Raw genomic sequence first — 16,496 nt, 5'->3', positions numbered from 1 at the left:
ACCTCGTACACGTCACTAGAGACCGCGCGGAGGGCATCAGAATGCCTGAGAGACCCAGAGAACCGATTACAGAGCAAGGGCTTCAAAAGAGAGGTGTGAAAGGTGTTAGGTATACGCATGGAAGGAGGCAAGGCCAGGGAGTAGGACACAGGATTCACCCTACGAAATACCTTATAGGGACCAAGGAACTTGGGCGCGAACTTCATCGAGGGAACCCTAAGGCGGAGATTTCTAGAGGACAACCAAACCCTATCATCCGGAGCATAAGAAGGAGCCGCACACCTACGACGATCAGCAAATCTCTTCTGAGCAGCAGCCGCACGACAAAGAGCAGCATGGACCTGATCCCACATCTTCCGTAAGGAGGCGAGGTGCTCGTCCAAAGCGGGCATTCCCTTGTCGGAGAACACACCGGGAAGGACAGAGGGTTGGAACCCATAAGCCACCATAAAAGGACTCATGCCAGTAGAAGAATGAGACACAGTGTTCCTGGCAAATTCAGCCCAGGGAAGGAGATGGGACCAGTTGTCCTGGTGTGCATTCGTGAAACAGCGTAAATACAACTCCACAGACTGATTTGCCCGTTCGGTAGCTCCATTAGATTGCGGATGATAGGAGGAAGTAAACGATAAGGAGACCCCCATCTCAGCACAAAAGCCCCTCCAAAACCGAGAGACAAATTGAGGACCCCTGTCAGATACGATATCTTGTGGTATACCATGCAAGCGGAACACTTCTTTGGCAAACACCTGAGCCAACTGAACCGCAGAAGGTAGCTTCTTAAGCGGAATGAAGTGCGCCATTTTGGAGAACCTATCAGTTACAGTCAAAATGACTGTCTGTCCATCAGATGAAGGAAGATCCACAATAAAGTCCATGGATAAGAGTGTCCATGGTTTCTTGGGTACAGATAGGGGCATAAGGAGTCCCAGGGGTTTAACATTAGGGGACTTACACTGTGTGCAGACACGGCAAGGCTGCACATAATCCGCCACATCTTTTTTAAGTGAAGGCCACCAAAACTGTTGGAGGAGACCGTTGTAAGTCTTGGTAACCCCTGGATGACCAGCAGTTTTGGCTGTGTGAAATAAAGTTAATAACTTCTTTCTGTCTTTTACTTTTACGTATAGCTTACCAATAGGAGTCTCAGAGGGTGCTTGGGATTGGTATGTCTTGATACCATCAAGAAAAAGAGACGAAATAACCAAACGGGTAGTAGCTATTATATTAGTTGTAGGTACAATGGGCTCAGGAGTGGAGGCAATTGAATCTACAGGTTCGTACTGGCAGGAGATAGCATCAGCCTTGACATTGCGATATCCAGGCCTGTATGTGATTATGTACTGAAAACGTGAGAGAAATAAAGACCATCTAGCTTGTTGAGAGGATAACCTTTTAGCGTCTGCGATATAGGATAGATTTTTATGATCGGTTATAACCAGAATTTTGTGTCTAGCTCCTTCTAACAAGTACCTCCATTCTTTAAAAGCCATCACTATAGCTAATAATTCCCTGTTCCCGACGTCGTAATTCTTTTCAGACTCAGACAAGCGTTTAGAAAAGTAACAACAGGGAAGGAGGGGTTCGTCATACGATTGTCTTTGTGACAACACTGCTCCTACACCTGATTCAGAAGCGTCTACTTCCAGTACAAAGGGAAGGGAAGGATCAGGATGGTGTAACACAGGTGCAGTGGCAAATGCCTTTTTAAGAGTCTCGAAGGCCACAATAGCTTTAGGAGTCCAAACCCTGGGGTGTAAACCTTTTTTAGTCAGTTTAGTGATAGGGGAGATGATGGATGAGAAGTTTTTAACAAATTTCCTATAATAATTGTCAAACCCTATAAATCGTTGTATTGCCTTAAGTCCTTGGGGAAGGGGCCAGGACAGTATAGCTTCCAATTTAGAAGGATCCATGCTGAATCCTTGTTCAGAAATGACATACCCAAGGAACTGTACAGAAGTTTGGTCGAATAAGCATTTTTCTAATTTACAATTAAAGACCTGTTATGACCTGCAGGGGTGATGGTGCTGCGGTCCCTTGTTCCTTTTCCAGCTGCTGAGTATAAGTGATCATAGCTCCAGCAGGGGGTAGAGATGAGTACAGCTTCCCGACAATCTGTCCCAGTAGTTAGAGTATCCTTTCCCCAAACATGAGCCAAGACTTCATGAAGGGTGTAACAGAACTAAAGCTTTATTGAAACAGGCTGGCTTTTATGGGGATCCTCATGCAAGAGGACCTCCCAAAACAAACAAACATATCACCAATCACTGTACAGTATTTTCTTAATACACGCCCTTCCTCTGCCTGGAAGATAGTGAGATAAGTTAAAGGTTAAATCAATTATCTCCAGGCAGAGGGCTCACATTTTACCCAAATATTGGAACACCCCTTTCCCCACAAGGTATCCCCACAAAATACATATCCCCTGATAGCCCCGATCTGGGAGGCAAACATATCCAAATTTCACCCAGATCGGTTCGGGGGGTTCTTAAAAAGTGTGGAAGTCTTAGTTTACCGACCACACACGAGGCTCCTGCCCAAAACAGTTCCACGAATTCAGTGTGTGGGGTCGGTCAATTGGGGAAAAAGGCGAAAGCGTTCAAAATACCGAAAATACCCTCCTGGCTCATAGGAGCGATTGTTCCCCTGGTTCATACGAACATAACTACCGAATGCCGCTCTTCTGGGTGTTCGGCAAGTGGGAGAACCGGCCGTTCGGTAGTTTTCAGCGGTACTTCGCACGGTCGAGTGTCCGATTTTAGTTCCAGACACTCGACGACCAAGTCCCGCTGACTCGCCTCGTGCGAACAAGATGGCCGCCGTTTTCTTTTCCTCGTGGCGTTCGGCTATACGAACAGCGGCCACCCAGGGAACACTTAATTGTCGGTGCTTCAGATCACAACAAGCAAGGAGGGAGGTCGTGGTTCGGTAGTTGCAAACTGCCGAACGAATAATCCACTATAGGCAGAAAAGGGAAATTAAATACACACAAAATAGAAGAAAAGGTCAGCTGAGGTCTCTTTTCTTCACATTACTCCCCCTTAGTTCCATGGGTCGGCATACCCGCCTAGACCCTGCCGGGTTGGCTAGGGGATGTCCGGGTGGTAGCATTAAGAGTCCAAGTCCGTCTGACGGGAAAGTCCATCCGCATTACCGTTCTGTTTGCCCGGACGGTACTGCAGTGTAAAATTGTATGGTTGCAACGCTAAACTCCAGTGTAGCAACTGGGGATTGTCTCCAGAGACTCGGTTGAGCCAAATGAGGGGGTTGTGATCAGTTAGTAACGTAAAGGCTCGGCCGTAGAGGTATGGTTGGAGCTTCTTTAAGGCCCATACCAACGCCAAGCATTCCTTTTCCACGGTGGCATAGCTGACCTCCCGAGGTAGTAACTTCCGACTGAGGTATGCCACCGGGTGTTCCATGCCATCTTCCCCCACCTGGCTCAGCACGGCTCCCAGCCCAAACATGGAGGCATCTGTGTGAACGAGAAATGTCTTATTAGGGACTGGGGCCGCCAATACTGGAGCTTTGCTCAGAGCTGCCTTAAGACTTTGAAACGCTGCTGCACACTCCGGGGACCACGATACCTGCTTGGGTAGGGCTTTTTTGGTTAGATCGGTGAGGGGCTTGGCTAGAGTGCTATACTCGGGGACAAACTTGCGATAGTACCCTGCTGTGCCTAAGAAAGCTAGTACCTGGGTCTTAGTGCGGGGTTGGGGCCAATTTGCTATGGCCTCTATTTTGGCGGGCTCGGGCCGCTGCTCACCCGAACCTACCCGATGCCCTAAGTACTGGACTTCTGCCATGCCCACATGGCACTTCTCGGGTTTCAGGGTAAGGCCGGCTTCCTGTAACTTGTTAAATACCAAAGCCAAGTGTCCCAGGTGAGCTTCCCATGTGCCGCTGTAGATGGCGATGTCATCTAAGTAGGCACATGCGAAGTCCTGCATTCCTTCCAGAAGTCGGTCCGCCATCCGTTGAAATGTAGCCGGGGCATTCTTCATCCCAAACGGCATAACCTTAAATTGGTATAGCCCGAATGGGGTGACGAATGCTGACTTAGGGATGGCAGCCGGGTCTAGTGGAATGTGCCAATAGCCTTTACACAGGTCTAGGGTAGTCAGGAAGTGTCCACTAGCCATGCGATCGAGCAATTCGTCGATCCGTGGCATAGGGTAGGCATCCGTGATTGTCCTGTCGTTCAGTTTCCGGTAGTCAATACAGAAGCGAGTCGTGCCGTCTCGCTTCGGTACTAACACTACCGGAGACGCCCAGGGACTTTGGGAAGCCTCAATAACCCCTAGTTTGAGCATTTCTTGGAGTTCCTTCCACATGCTCGTGCGTACTGCTGCTGGTATACGATAGGGCTGCTGTCTAAAGGAGTTTTCCCCCTGGGTCTCTACCCGGTGTACTGCGGCGGACGTGTATCCGGGTAGAGAGGAGAATAGCCCACCATATTCCTGTAGCAGGTGCTTAGCGTCTGCCTGCTGGGGGGGGGGTCTAGCTTGTCTCCTAACCCAACTTGTTCTACCGTCCCGGGGTTAGCTGCTAGTAGGTCCGGTAATGGGAGTCCCTCACTATCATCCGTGGATGGGGCGCATATGGCAGCCACATCTTCAGAGCGTCCGTGATAGGGTTTCAACATGTTTACATGAAAGGCCCGTCTTACCCTTTCATCCGAACATTTGGCCACGATATACGTGGTGTCGCTAATCTTCTCTACTATTTTAAATAGCCCCTGCCAGGCTGCCTGGAGCTTGTTCTTTTTGGATGGTCTGAGAGCTAGTACCTTTTGCCCTATTTCCAGGTTCCTATCTCTTGCCCCGTGGTCATACCATTGTTTCTGGCGCTTCTGGGCCGCCCGCAAGTTCTCCCGAACGGACTCGGTGAGAGCTTGCAGGCGGTCCCGAAACTCCAGCACGTATGGCAGGACTGGGACTCCCTCCTCTCCTGTGTTGCCCTCCCAGTGCTCCCGTATGAGGTCCAGGGGTCCCCAAACTTTTCTCCCGTAGAGGAGTTCGAAGGGGGAGAACCCAGTGGACGCCTGAGGCACTTCCCGGTAGGCAAACAGGAGGTGAGGTAGAAACTTCTCCCATTGACCGTAGGACTCTGTGAACGCTGTGAGCATTTGCTTAAGCGTGCCGTTAAACCGTTCACAGAGACCATTCGTCTGTGGGTGATAGGGGTAGCTAAATAAGGGTTTAACCCCGCAGCTCTGCCACAACTGTTGAGTTACAGTTGCCGTGAACTGGGTCCCTTGGTCGGAAAGTATTTCCCGGGGGAACCCTACTCGGGAAAAGATCTTAACTAGGGCCTCTGCCACCGTCTCCGCCTCAATGTTGGAGAGCGCCACCGCCTCAGGGTATCTGGTGGCATAGTCCACCACCGTGAGTATGTAGCGCTTCCCGGAGGAGCTGGGTTTGCTGAGAGGCCTCACCAGGTCTACTGCTACCCGGTAGAATGGCTCGTCAATTATAGGTAGGGGTCTTAACTTGGCCCTAGGGTGATCCCCCCTTTTCCCTATTCTTTGACAGGTATCACAGGTTCTACAGTAGGACTGCACATCGGTGGATATCCCTGGCCAGAAGAACGTCTGGGTAAGGCGGTCCTTAGTCTTCTTGATACCCAGGTGTCCGGCTAGCGGGATATCATGGCTGAGCCTTAGAAGCTCTGCCCTGTATTTCCGGGGTACAACCAGTTGCCTTTTTATCACTTGCGCTGCCCCCCTCCCCACTCCCCCGGTAACCCTGTACAGCAACCCCTTATCCCATTGGAATCCCTCGTGGTTATTCCCTTCTCTGGGTGTCCCTACTGCCTTCCTGTAACCGGCTAAGGTGGGGTCTGTTTGTTGGGTTTGGCCAAAGTCTTGGGGGGTACCCCAGAAGGGGATAGGGTTAGGGGCGACTACGGGGTTTTCAGTTCCTACCTGTGGTTCCTCGGAGTGTGTTGGTCCAGCTCGGCGGGCTTGCGCCCTAGTGGTCACTGCGCAGGCTCCAGCAGGTTCGGATTGTACCAGCTGTGAAGTCAGGCACCCTAAATCATTCCCCAACAAAACGTACGCTGGTAGTCCCGCCATAATGCCTACTTCCATCGGCCTGTCACCATGGCCCCAATTTAGCTGTACCCGAGCAGTGGGTATCTTGTGGATGGCACCCCTGGCCACTCGTACTGCTACAGTCCTGTGGGTGCGGGCCTTGGCAGCTACGGTGTGTGGTTTTACCAGTGTAAGGGTGGCGCCCGTGTCTCGGAGCCCCTCTGCTTCTTGACCGTCTACGGTGACCAACTGTCTGTGGTGGACTCGGTTGTCGATTTCAGCTTGGGCTAGGTCTACCTCATGTAGTACAGCCCACTGTTCGGAGTCGGGTGCTGGCTCTCCCACAGGGGTGTGCTGATAGTGGTGAGCGGCCGCCCTCGGGGATTGTGGGGGCCGTTCCCAGCTGGTTCGGCTCCGCTGAGGGCAATGGATCTTGTAGTGCCCGGGCTGATTGCACTGGTGACATACCGGTGGAGGTCTCCGGACAAAACCAGGCTGGGGTGTGGGGGCCGCTGTGGGTGGTCTGGGGTTGGTCACAGGTCCTGGTGGTGGAGCACTGGACCTTACCAGAGGACGGTTCCCACTAGCTTCCCCCTTTCTGCCTTCATGATGCTCGTCCGCCAGCTTGGCTGCGGCTTCGATGGTAGCCGGCTTTCGGTCTCTGACCCAATCCCTGGTGTCTGTCGGGGTGTGCTCAAAAAAATGTTCAAGTAAGAAGAGTTGTAGTACCTCTTCCAATGTGGTGGCCAGGCAGCCTTGTATCCAGTTTTGGGCTGCTCGATACAGCCTAAAAGCCCACTCAGTGTAGGAGTCTCGGCCCCCCTTCCGTAAGGCCCGAAATTTCTTTCTGTAAGTCTCTGGGGTCACGGCATATCTAGCTAGCAGAATTTCCTTTACCTTGGCATAGTTATGTATGGCTGTGTCAGGAACTGCTCTGTAGGCCTCGGCTGCACGGCCCGTGAGCTTGCTGCTTAAGATCGATGCCCATTGCTCTGATTCCAGACCCTCCAAAGCGCATTGACGTTCAAAATCCTGTAGATATGCGTCAATCTCTGTTTCTCCGTCCGCAAAGCTTTTAAATGCAGCATAGTTAATTTTTCTCCGCTGCCCTCCGTTTATAGATCCTGTTAGTGATGCATTGTCTGCTTGGTTCAAGCTGGCCTGTAGGGCACTGCGTTCTGCGTTCACTTGTGCCAGGATTTGCGTTATCGCCTCCGGTGGGGGGTTCGGCCCATATAAATTTAGCCTCCACATCACCTTCCGCTGGAACTCCGCTTCCTCTCGGCTGACGTCCGTCACGCTGCTGGTTTGGTCGCCCTCCATTAGTTCTGCTATGAGGGTAGATTTTCTCTTGTTGCTTGCCACCTGGCCTCGGGCTTCCAGTAGATCTTGTAGCGTCGTCTTTTTTAGTTTCTCGTACTGCTGGGCCATTCATCAGTTGTCTTTCTGCGTTCCATTCAATCCCGTCGCTTGCCACCAGTTGTTATGACCTGCAGGGGTGATGGTGCTGCGGTCCCTTGTTCCTTTTCCAGCTGCTGAGTATAAGTGATCATAGCTCCAGCAGGGGGTAGAGATGAGTACAGCTTCCCGACAATCTGTCCCAGTAGTTAGAGTATCCTTTCCCCAAACATGAGCCAATACTTCATGAAGGGTGTAACAGAACTAAAGCTTTATTGAAACAGGCTGGCTTTTATGGGGATCCTCATGCAAGAGGACCTCCCAAAACAAACAAACATATCACCAATCACTGTACAGTATTTTCTTAATACACGCCCTTCCTCTGCCTGGAAGATAGTGAGATAAGTTAAAGGTTAAATCAATTATCTCCAGGCAGAGGGCTCACATTTTACCCAAACATTGGAACACCCCTTTCCCCACAAGGTATCCCCACAAAATACATATCCCCTGATAGCCCCGATCTGGGAGGCAAACATATCCAAATTTCACCCAGATCGGTTCAGGGGTTCTTAAAAAGTGTGGAAGTCTTAGTTTACCGACCACACACGAGGCTCCTGCCCAAAACAGTTCCACGAATTCAGTGTGTGGGGTCGGTCAATTGGGGAAAAAGGCGAAAGCGGTCAAAATACCGAAAATACCCTCCTGGCTCATAGGAGCGATTGTTCCCCTGGTTCATACGAACATAACTACCGAATGCCGCTCTTCTGGGTGTTCGGCAAGTGGGAGAACCGGCCGTTCGGTAGTTTTCAGCGGTACTTCGCACGGTCGAGTGTCCGATTTTAGTTCCAGACACTCGACGACCAAGTCCCGCTGACTCGCCTCGTGCGAACAAGATGGCGTTCGGCTATACGAACAGCGGCCACCCAGGGAACACTTAATTGTCGGTGCTTCAGATCACAACAAGCAAGGAGGGAGGTCGTGGTTCGGTAGTTGCAAACTGCCGAACGAATAATCCACTATAGGCAGAAAAGGGAAATTAAATACACACAAAATAGAAGAAAAGGTCAGCTGAGGTCTCTTTTCTTCACAAGACCATTCTGCAACAACCTCTTAAGCACCATCCTAACATGAGTATGATGTGTCTTCAAATCCGGAGAATATACAAGTATGTCATCAAAGTAGACTACGGCACAGACATGCAGTAGATCTCTAAGGACATCGTTTATGAGATCCTGAAATACGGCAGGAGCATTACACAATCCAAAAGGCATGACTAGATACTCGTAATGCTCACTGCGTGTATTGAACGCCGTTTTCCATTCATCGTTCTCCTTTATACGAACAAGGTTATAAGCCCCCCTGAGGTCTAGTTTTGTAAAGTATTTAGAACCTTTGACACGATCAAATCACTCAGTAATGAGAGGGATCGGATAGGCATTTTTAATCGTTATATTGTTTAGAGCCCTGTAGTCTATACATGGTCTCAAATCGCCCTCCTTTTTTTGCCACAAAAAAGAAACCAGCACCAGCAGGAGAGGAGGACCTTCTAATAAAACCTTTACTTAAGGCTTCCCGTATGTACTCCTCCATGACCTGGTTTTCTTTCTCAGAAAGAGGTTGGCACAGTCATAGTCACGATGTGGAGGTAGCTTATCTGCCTCCCTTTTTTCGAAAACCAATGCAAGGTCTGCATACACAGAAGGGACAGAAACAGAAAGTGGTTTAGCCGTGGGCACGTTGAGTAAACAAACAGGACGTACATGAGCCATACAGTCTCGTTGACAGGATTCCACCCAGGAGAGTATATCTAAACAACCCCAATCAAGTACTGGGTTGTGTTTAACTAACCAGGGAAAACCCAGAACGATGGAAGCAGTAGGGGAGTCAATTATTTGGAAGGTTAACTTTTCCTTGTGTAAAGCACCCACAGACATAACTATATCTTGGGTTTCATGGGTCACCAGAGGTTTCTCAAGTGGTCTACCATCTATGGCCTCAACGGCCAAGGGTGTGGCCTTTCGGATCAAAGTCAGGGCTGCGGTTTTGGCAAAGTTCTCATCCATAAGGTTGTCTGCCGCACCTGAATCGATCAAGGTTTTAGTTGTTATAGTGGTTTTGTTGACCAAAAGAGAAACCGTAATTAACGGTCTGGAGATGGACACATGAGGGGAAAAAGTCATAACACCCGAGGCCGACCCCTCTCTAGGCCTTAGGTGCTGTAGTTTCCCTGTAATTTAGGGCAGGTATTACAGTGGTGCCCCCTCTTTCCACAATAAAGACATAACCCTTCCCTTCTATGATACGTTCTTTCAGCCTCAGTTAACCCCGTAGCACCCAATTGCATGGGTTCGGGGGATGGTTGCCTAGGAGCGGGTAATGCTAGTAATGCAGTACTGGGTAGAGCAGGTAACACCCGTGTATCCAGCCGTCTTTGACTACGCCTCTCTCTAATACGGTTATCAATAAGAATTACATAGTCTATAACATCATCCAGAAGAACAGGCAGTTCCCTGGATGCTATTTCATCCAGTATGTAAGCGGCCAAACCCTCCTGAAAGGCTGTTACGAGGGCGTCGTTATTCCAAACCACTTCAGCTGCAAGAGTGCGGAATTCGATAGTATAATCCGCTACAGATCTGTTACCCTGTCGAACCCTAAGCAGAGCTTTGCCAGCAGAGGCAACCCTACCGGGTTGATCAAACGTGCGTTTGAATGCTGACAAAAAATCTGCAAAGGACATAGGAGACATATTCTCCGACATGGGGTTTGCCCATGCTAAAGCTCTCCTGGACAGGTGGTTTATCAAAAAGGCAATTTTGGATCTGTCAGTGGGATAGGAACGTGGATTCATCACCAAATAGATGTCGATTTGGTTGAGGAAACCACGACACAATGCTGGGTCACCACTATAGCGCTGTGGCGGCGTCATATGAACTACATGAGCAGGAACGGGTACTGGAGTGGGAATGGGTTCGGACACAGCAGCAGCCGCCTCCTGAACAGCAGGCTGCAAGTGTGCAGTACGAGCCAGTATGGTTTGCAAAGCTTGAGCAAACTGATCCATACGGTGGTCCAAGCCATCCATTCTAGCCTCCTGATTAACTAGAAGCTGTGGTATGTCAGCAGGTTCCATCATGGCCCTGTTGTAATGTCACGATTCGGGGAACCCAACACGCTAACACACACACACACACAGAAAATGTGCAGTACCGGACCTTAGAGTGGCCGGGCTAAGCACACACAGAATAGTCAGGAGACAAGCCGAGTAAGGGTAACCAGAAGACAGAATAACGGGAAACAAGTCGAGGTCAAAGGGTAGGAGAAAGTCACAAAGTCAGATTAACAAGCCAGAGAGTACGTAACCAGAAACACAAGTAAGCAAAGACCACAACAGGGCACTGAGAGACAGGAAAGGCAAGTATTTAAATCCTTGCCTTAATCCTGATTGGATAACCTCCAATCAGTATTAACAAACACACGTGGGGGATATCTATACCCCCCACTGTGATTGTTGCGCTGTAGCTTGAACACCGGGTCACGTGAGTGACCCCGGCGTTCTGATATTAGTGCCAGCTCCCAGCGTGCAGCATTAGACATGCTGCCGCTGGGAGGAGGACGCGAGCGGCGTGTCAAGGGGAGAGGACGCCGCTCGCTGACCGGTAAGGGAAGGATTGCAGCCTCCCCTCACAGCCGCCCGCGGAGCCCTGACAGTCAGCACCGGAGGAAGGAGGGAGGAACAGACCTATCATGCTCCTTTGCAGTTCCTACAATTTTCAGCACGGCCAGATCATAGAGTAATCGTTACTCTATGATGTGACTGTGCTGGGAAATGTGGGAACCGCAAGGGAGCATGATAGTCAGCACTGCCCCCTCCCTCAGTCCTCCTGTGCTATCTGACAGCTGCACGGCTGTCAGTATCAGTGAGTGTGCCACAGGACCGGCAAGGTGGCCACCAATATGCATTACAGGAATTGTAGCCGCTGCCTGCAAGGTAACTGAGGAATGCGCGGCCGGCCCCCTCAGTGAGCCACTGGACCGGCCACCTGGCGGCACCTTCATGCGGCCGATGGCCACAATTACTTTAGAATCAGTGCTGCAATGCCCCCAGGTGCCACGGCCCACCAGGAAATTTCATGGTATCCCTATGGACCAGTCCTGCCCTGCTAAGCCCTACAATAAAGGAAAAGATGGTATAGCAAATTCTGATGCCAATCATTGATTATGGGGATGTAGTATATGCACCTGGACCACAAACCCACCTTATAACTCGTTCTGCCGCTTTGTGCTACAATATAATTACATGACCCACCATTGTGACATGCTAAAAGAACTAAACTGTCTGTCGCTGGAATCCAGACGCACTCTTCATCTTTCCAGCCTTGTGTTTAAGATCTTTTCTGGGAAGCTCCCACCAGTAGAGTACTAAGGGGAGTGCGGGGGGGGGGGGGGGGCGGTCCGCCCCGGGTGCCATCAGGCAGGGGGGTGCAACCAGGGCTGGCCAGACTTGGGGTTCTGTGAGCGGTGTGGCTGCACCGGGTGCCATACCAGCAGGGGCGCCGGGCAGCCGACACAGCTCACACATGCAGGGGCTGGGAGCAAGCAGTAGAACTGCACGGAGATTTGGGGGCGGAACCACAATAGCCGTGGGGCGGAGCCAAGCCGGATGTGGGGGTGGGGAATCAGGAAGGAGTCCCTGCTTCCCCAACTACAGCACAGGAGGGACTGGATTCACTCCTCCTCCAGCCCAAGCTTACTGTAAGTGAGAGAGTGTGTGCTGTGTGTAACTGTGATTGTGACTGTCTTTGACTGTGTGTGTAACTGTGATTGTGACTGTCTTTGTCTGCCTGTGTGTGTGACTGCTTGTGATTGTCTGTGTGTGTGTGACTGTCTGCCTGCCTGTGTGTGTGTGTGTGTGTGTGTGTGACTGTCTGCCTGTGATTGTGGGTGTATGAGTGACTGTCTCCGACTGTGTGTGTGTGACTGTCTGACTGATTGTGTGTGTGTGCGTGACTGTGAATCTGTGTGTGTATGTGTGACTGTCTGCCTGTGTGATTGCCTGTGTGTTTGACTGTCTGCCTGTAACTGTGTGTGGGACTGTGTGCATCTGACTGTGTCTGACGGTCTTCGCCCTGCAGTGAGCCGGCAGCCAGGATATGTCATCGCGGCCTCGGCGTCATTACAGGGCGTGCGATGGACCTGTGCAGAAAGAGCACAGAGATCCCAGCAGCAACCACTGACCACCAGGGACTGAGCTTCTAGAGCAAGGTAGGGAGGCTGGGTGGACCTCTTAATTATTAAATGTGTGTATGTATGTAATGCTTGTGTGTGTATGTGATTGTGTGTCTGTGATTGTATGTGTGTGGGTCAGTGATTGTGTTTGTGTATATCTGTGATTAAGTGTGTGATTGTGTGTATCTCTGCGTATGTGTTTAGTAGATAGCTCCCTTATTTCCTGTCCTTAAATATTGCAATCCCACATAAGGATAACAAAGGGATTTATCTACTAAACAACTGAAAATAAGAAAAGGGCGTTTTTTTTAATCCTTTAGCTGTTTAGCAGATCATTCCCTGAAATGGTGCCGTATGTGAGATTTCCATATTTAAAGATACCAAATGAGGGTGCTGTTTAGCAGATAGCACCTTATTTGGTGACCTTAAATATGGCAATCCCACAAAGGATAGCAAATAGAGGAGTTATCTACTAAACAAAGATTGAAATTAAGAGGTGTCAGCCAGCCCACAACAAGAAATCTGGGTGGCTGCTGTGAATTATATGCAAATGTGTAGTCAGATGCCAGCATGCAGAACACAGCATGCTGGCATCAGACAGCCAATGGCAGCATATTACCCCATCCCCTAGTGAGAAGTTTTACTGCTCCCCCTCCCCCTCCTGTTTTGACTGTGGTATCTTATGTGCCCCCCATATATATTGTTCCTAGAGTCGCCACGATGTCTGCATGTGTGTCAATGTGTATCTGAGTGTTACTGTGTTTGTGTGTATATGTATCTGCATGTGTGTATGTCAGTGTATGTGTATATGTGCAGACCACTAAAAATCTCGCAAACACTACAAACAAATACACTCATGCATTTCAACATCAACACTACATACAACCCCCCCATTATATATAACCATACCACTGCATTCAAATACCACACAACACACAAATGCATGCTTGCATTAAAACGCCAACACTACATACAAACACACCGCTACATTCACTCACATATACTCCATACAAAAACATGCATACATTCAAATACACAAACACTGCTTTTTTTTATATATATTTAAATTTGGGGGGGGGGGGAGGGGAGGTAAGGGTGGGGGTGAGGCCAATAAGGACCCGCCCCCGGTGCCAAATGCTCTACGTACGCCCCTGGCTCCCACCCTACCTGAGCAGAATGCTCTCCCCGGCTGTTCCCACCTCCTATAACTTTATTTAGTCTACCTACATTCACTCACATATACTCCATACAAAAACATGCATACATTCAAACACACAAACACTGCTTAGTGCTAAATACATAAAAAAAACTTTTTTTTTTAAATATTTCAAGTTGAGGTGGGGGGGTGCCAAAAAGGACCCGCCCCCGGTGCCAAATGCTCTACGTACGCCCCTGGCTCCCACCCTACCTGAGCAGAATGCTCTCCCCGGCTGTTCCCACCTCCTATAACTTTATTTAGTCTACCTTAACCCCTTCCCGCCGTTACGACGTTCTATGCCGTCACGCATTTAGTGGGCTTTAAAGCCGTTGCGACGGCATAGAACGCCGTAACGGCTTTAAGCCCTGGAGCGCCCGGGATACTTACCTTCCCGGCGCTCCGCTTCGGGAGGACTGCCTCACAGCCCAGGCAGCCCCCCCACGGCAAATCAGGCCCCCAGGGGCCATGTGATCGCTCTCAAAGAGCGATCACATGGCCCCCTATAGCTGGCTGTGGATCTGCCAGCAGGGGGACTGTCTAAAATATTAGACAGTCCCCCTGCTGGTAGGTAGTGTAAAAAAAATAAATTAAACATGTTATAAAATAAAATAAATATTTTTATATATATATAATATATGTATATATATTATATATATAATATTTATGTATATTATATATTTAACGTCATACATAGTGTATTTTAATACTAATATAAGTACATATATTAGTATAAAAATACACTTAGAATGACGTTACATATATATAATATACATATATTATATATATAATAGATATATACACATATATTATATATAAATACGTATAATTACAATAATAAATAAATAAAATAATAAAATTAATAAATAAAATATTGAAACAAAATTTAATATAAATTATATATCCATATGTAATTTCATTCTAACTGTATTTTGTTATTAATATATATATATTGGTAACAAAATACACTTAGAATGACATTCTAAGTCACTTTTCACTGCACTTTTATGGACTATATTATTGTAATATGTTTTTACTTTTTAAAACACTAATATTTGTGTTTAGTGAAGTCTCCCGAGAATAACAGTACCCACCATGTACAGGTTTCATGGTGTTTTGGAAAGTTAGAGAGTCACATATAAGGCTTGCATTTCATTTTTTTGACATTGAAATTTGCCAGATTGGTTATGTTGCCTTTGAGAGCGTATGGTAGCCCAGGAATGAGAATTACCCCCATGATGGCATACCATTTGCAAAAGTAGACAACCCAAGGTATTGCAAGTGGGGTATGTCCAGTCTTTCTTAGTAGCCACTTAGTCACAAACACTGGCCAAATATTCGTTTTTTGCTTTTTTTTTTTTAAATTCTTTATTTTTGTGTCAACACCGAATGCGGCTCAAAAACAGTAGAAGGCCCACGCAGGGGCCGATCATTGACATATAGTACATTTCTTTTTACATAGAAACAAATAAGTGTGTACAGCATATATCATTTCTTAGCGCCGTTCGGTGTTGTTTTTAAATTTTAAAATTGTAGGGCACTTTAGGCCCTGTGTTCGAACATGAACATAAATTGAGTCCAGTCAATGCAATACTTGGCAAATTAACTTTTCTTTTAAAACCTTACAAGTTTTGTGCGGTTCGGGTGTCCGCGCTTCAGGGTCAACATTGTTGTGGTCGTGTGTGTCTCACTCAGAGCGGTTCTCATTGGTGTGTACCGGTTGTGTGTGTTAGAGCGTCTAGCTTGGCTTCAATCTGTCTTGGCAGCGGACGCCTCGTGGGTCAGACCCCTTTGGTCATGTACAGCTGTGTCCTCGTCAGGCGATCTCCCCTGAGGGGGCGATCACCTTGGAGGTGTCAGCAGCCTGTTTGTGGTGTTCGTCTCTGACGTGGGGTGGGTCCCCGGAGGACCGCCTGTCGGGTCATGTGCTTGAGTTTGTCTAAGTGCCATCGTGGGCTATCATAGCCTTAAGTGTTCTGCGCTAGATAACCTTAGTTTATTGCCCAATTGGGTTGCTCTGGGTGACTCCCTTTAGCATTCAGGTAGTCGTGAAGGTCGGTTTGTCTGTCTGTTCTAGTGTATCTCGTATCTGGTGAGATGGGAGAAGGGGGGGGTGTTGGACGGGACTGTGGGATGGAGTGAGGGGGGGAAGAGGGATAGGGTTATGAGTCGTCGGGGCACCCGGCGGGCACTGGTCTCAGCTCTCGTCTGATCCCCTGATCAATCTGAGTGGTCTCAGTCTGAAGTGTATGCCTCCCATGGTTGCCAGATTTTTTGGAATGTTTTTTCTGTGTTTCGTATTTGGGCTGTAAGTTTGTCCATCAGGTATGTGTCTTTGATTTTAACTATTACGTCATTGTCAGTGGGGACCGTGGGTTTCAGCCATACCTGTGCAAGGGCTCTCCTTGCTGCCAGGGTGAGTTTGTTCAGCAGTTGTTGTTCTTTCCTAGGGAGGCCGTCTGTTGGTCGGGACAATAGGATCGCCCAAGGGTCTAAGTCAATGGGGCGTGTGAGAACATCTGTCATCAGCGACTGGATTCTCTTCCAGTAATTGGTTACTTCAGGGCATTCCCACCACATGTGAAGGAAGGTACCTTTACCTCCGCATCCCTTCCAGCATGTGTCTGTTGAGGTTTT

The sequence above is a fragment of the Pelobates fuscus genome, chromosome 8 (assembly GCF_036172605.1).
Source record: "Pelobates fuscus isolate aPelFus1 chromosome 8, aPelFus1.pri, whole genome shotgun sequence".
NCBI classification, from domain to species: domain Eukaryota; kingdom Metazoa; phylum Chordata; class Amphibia; order Anura; family Pelobatidae; genus Pelobates; species Pelobates fuscus.
Note: the sequence above shows the minus strand (reverse complement) of the source record.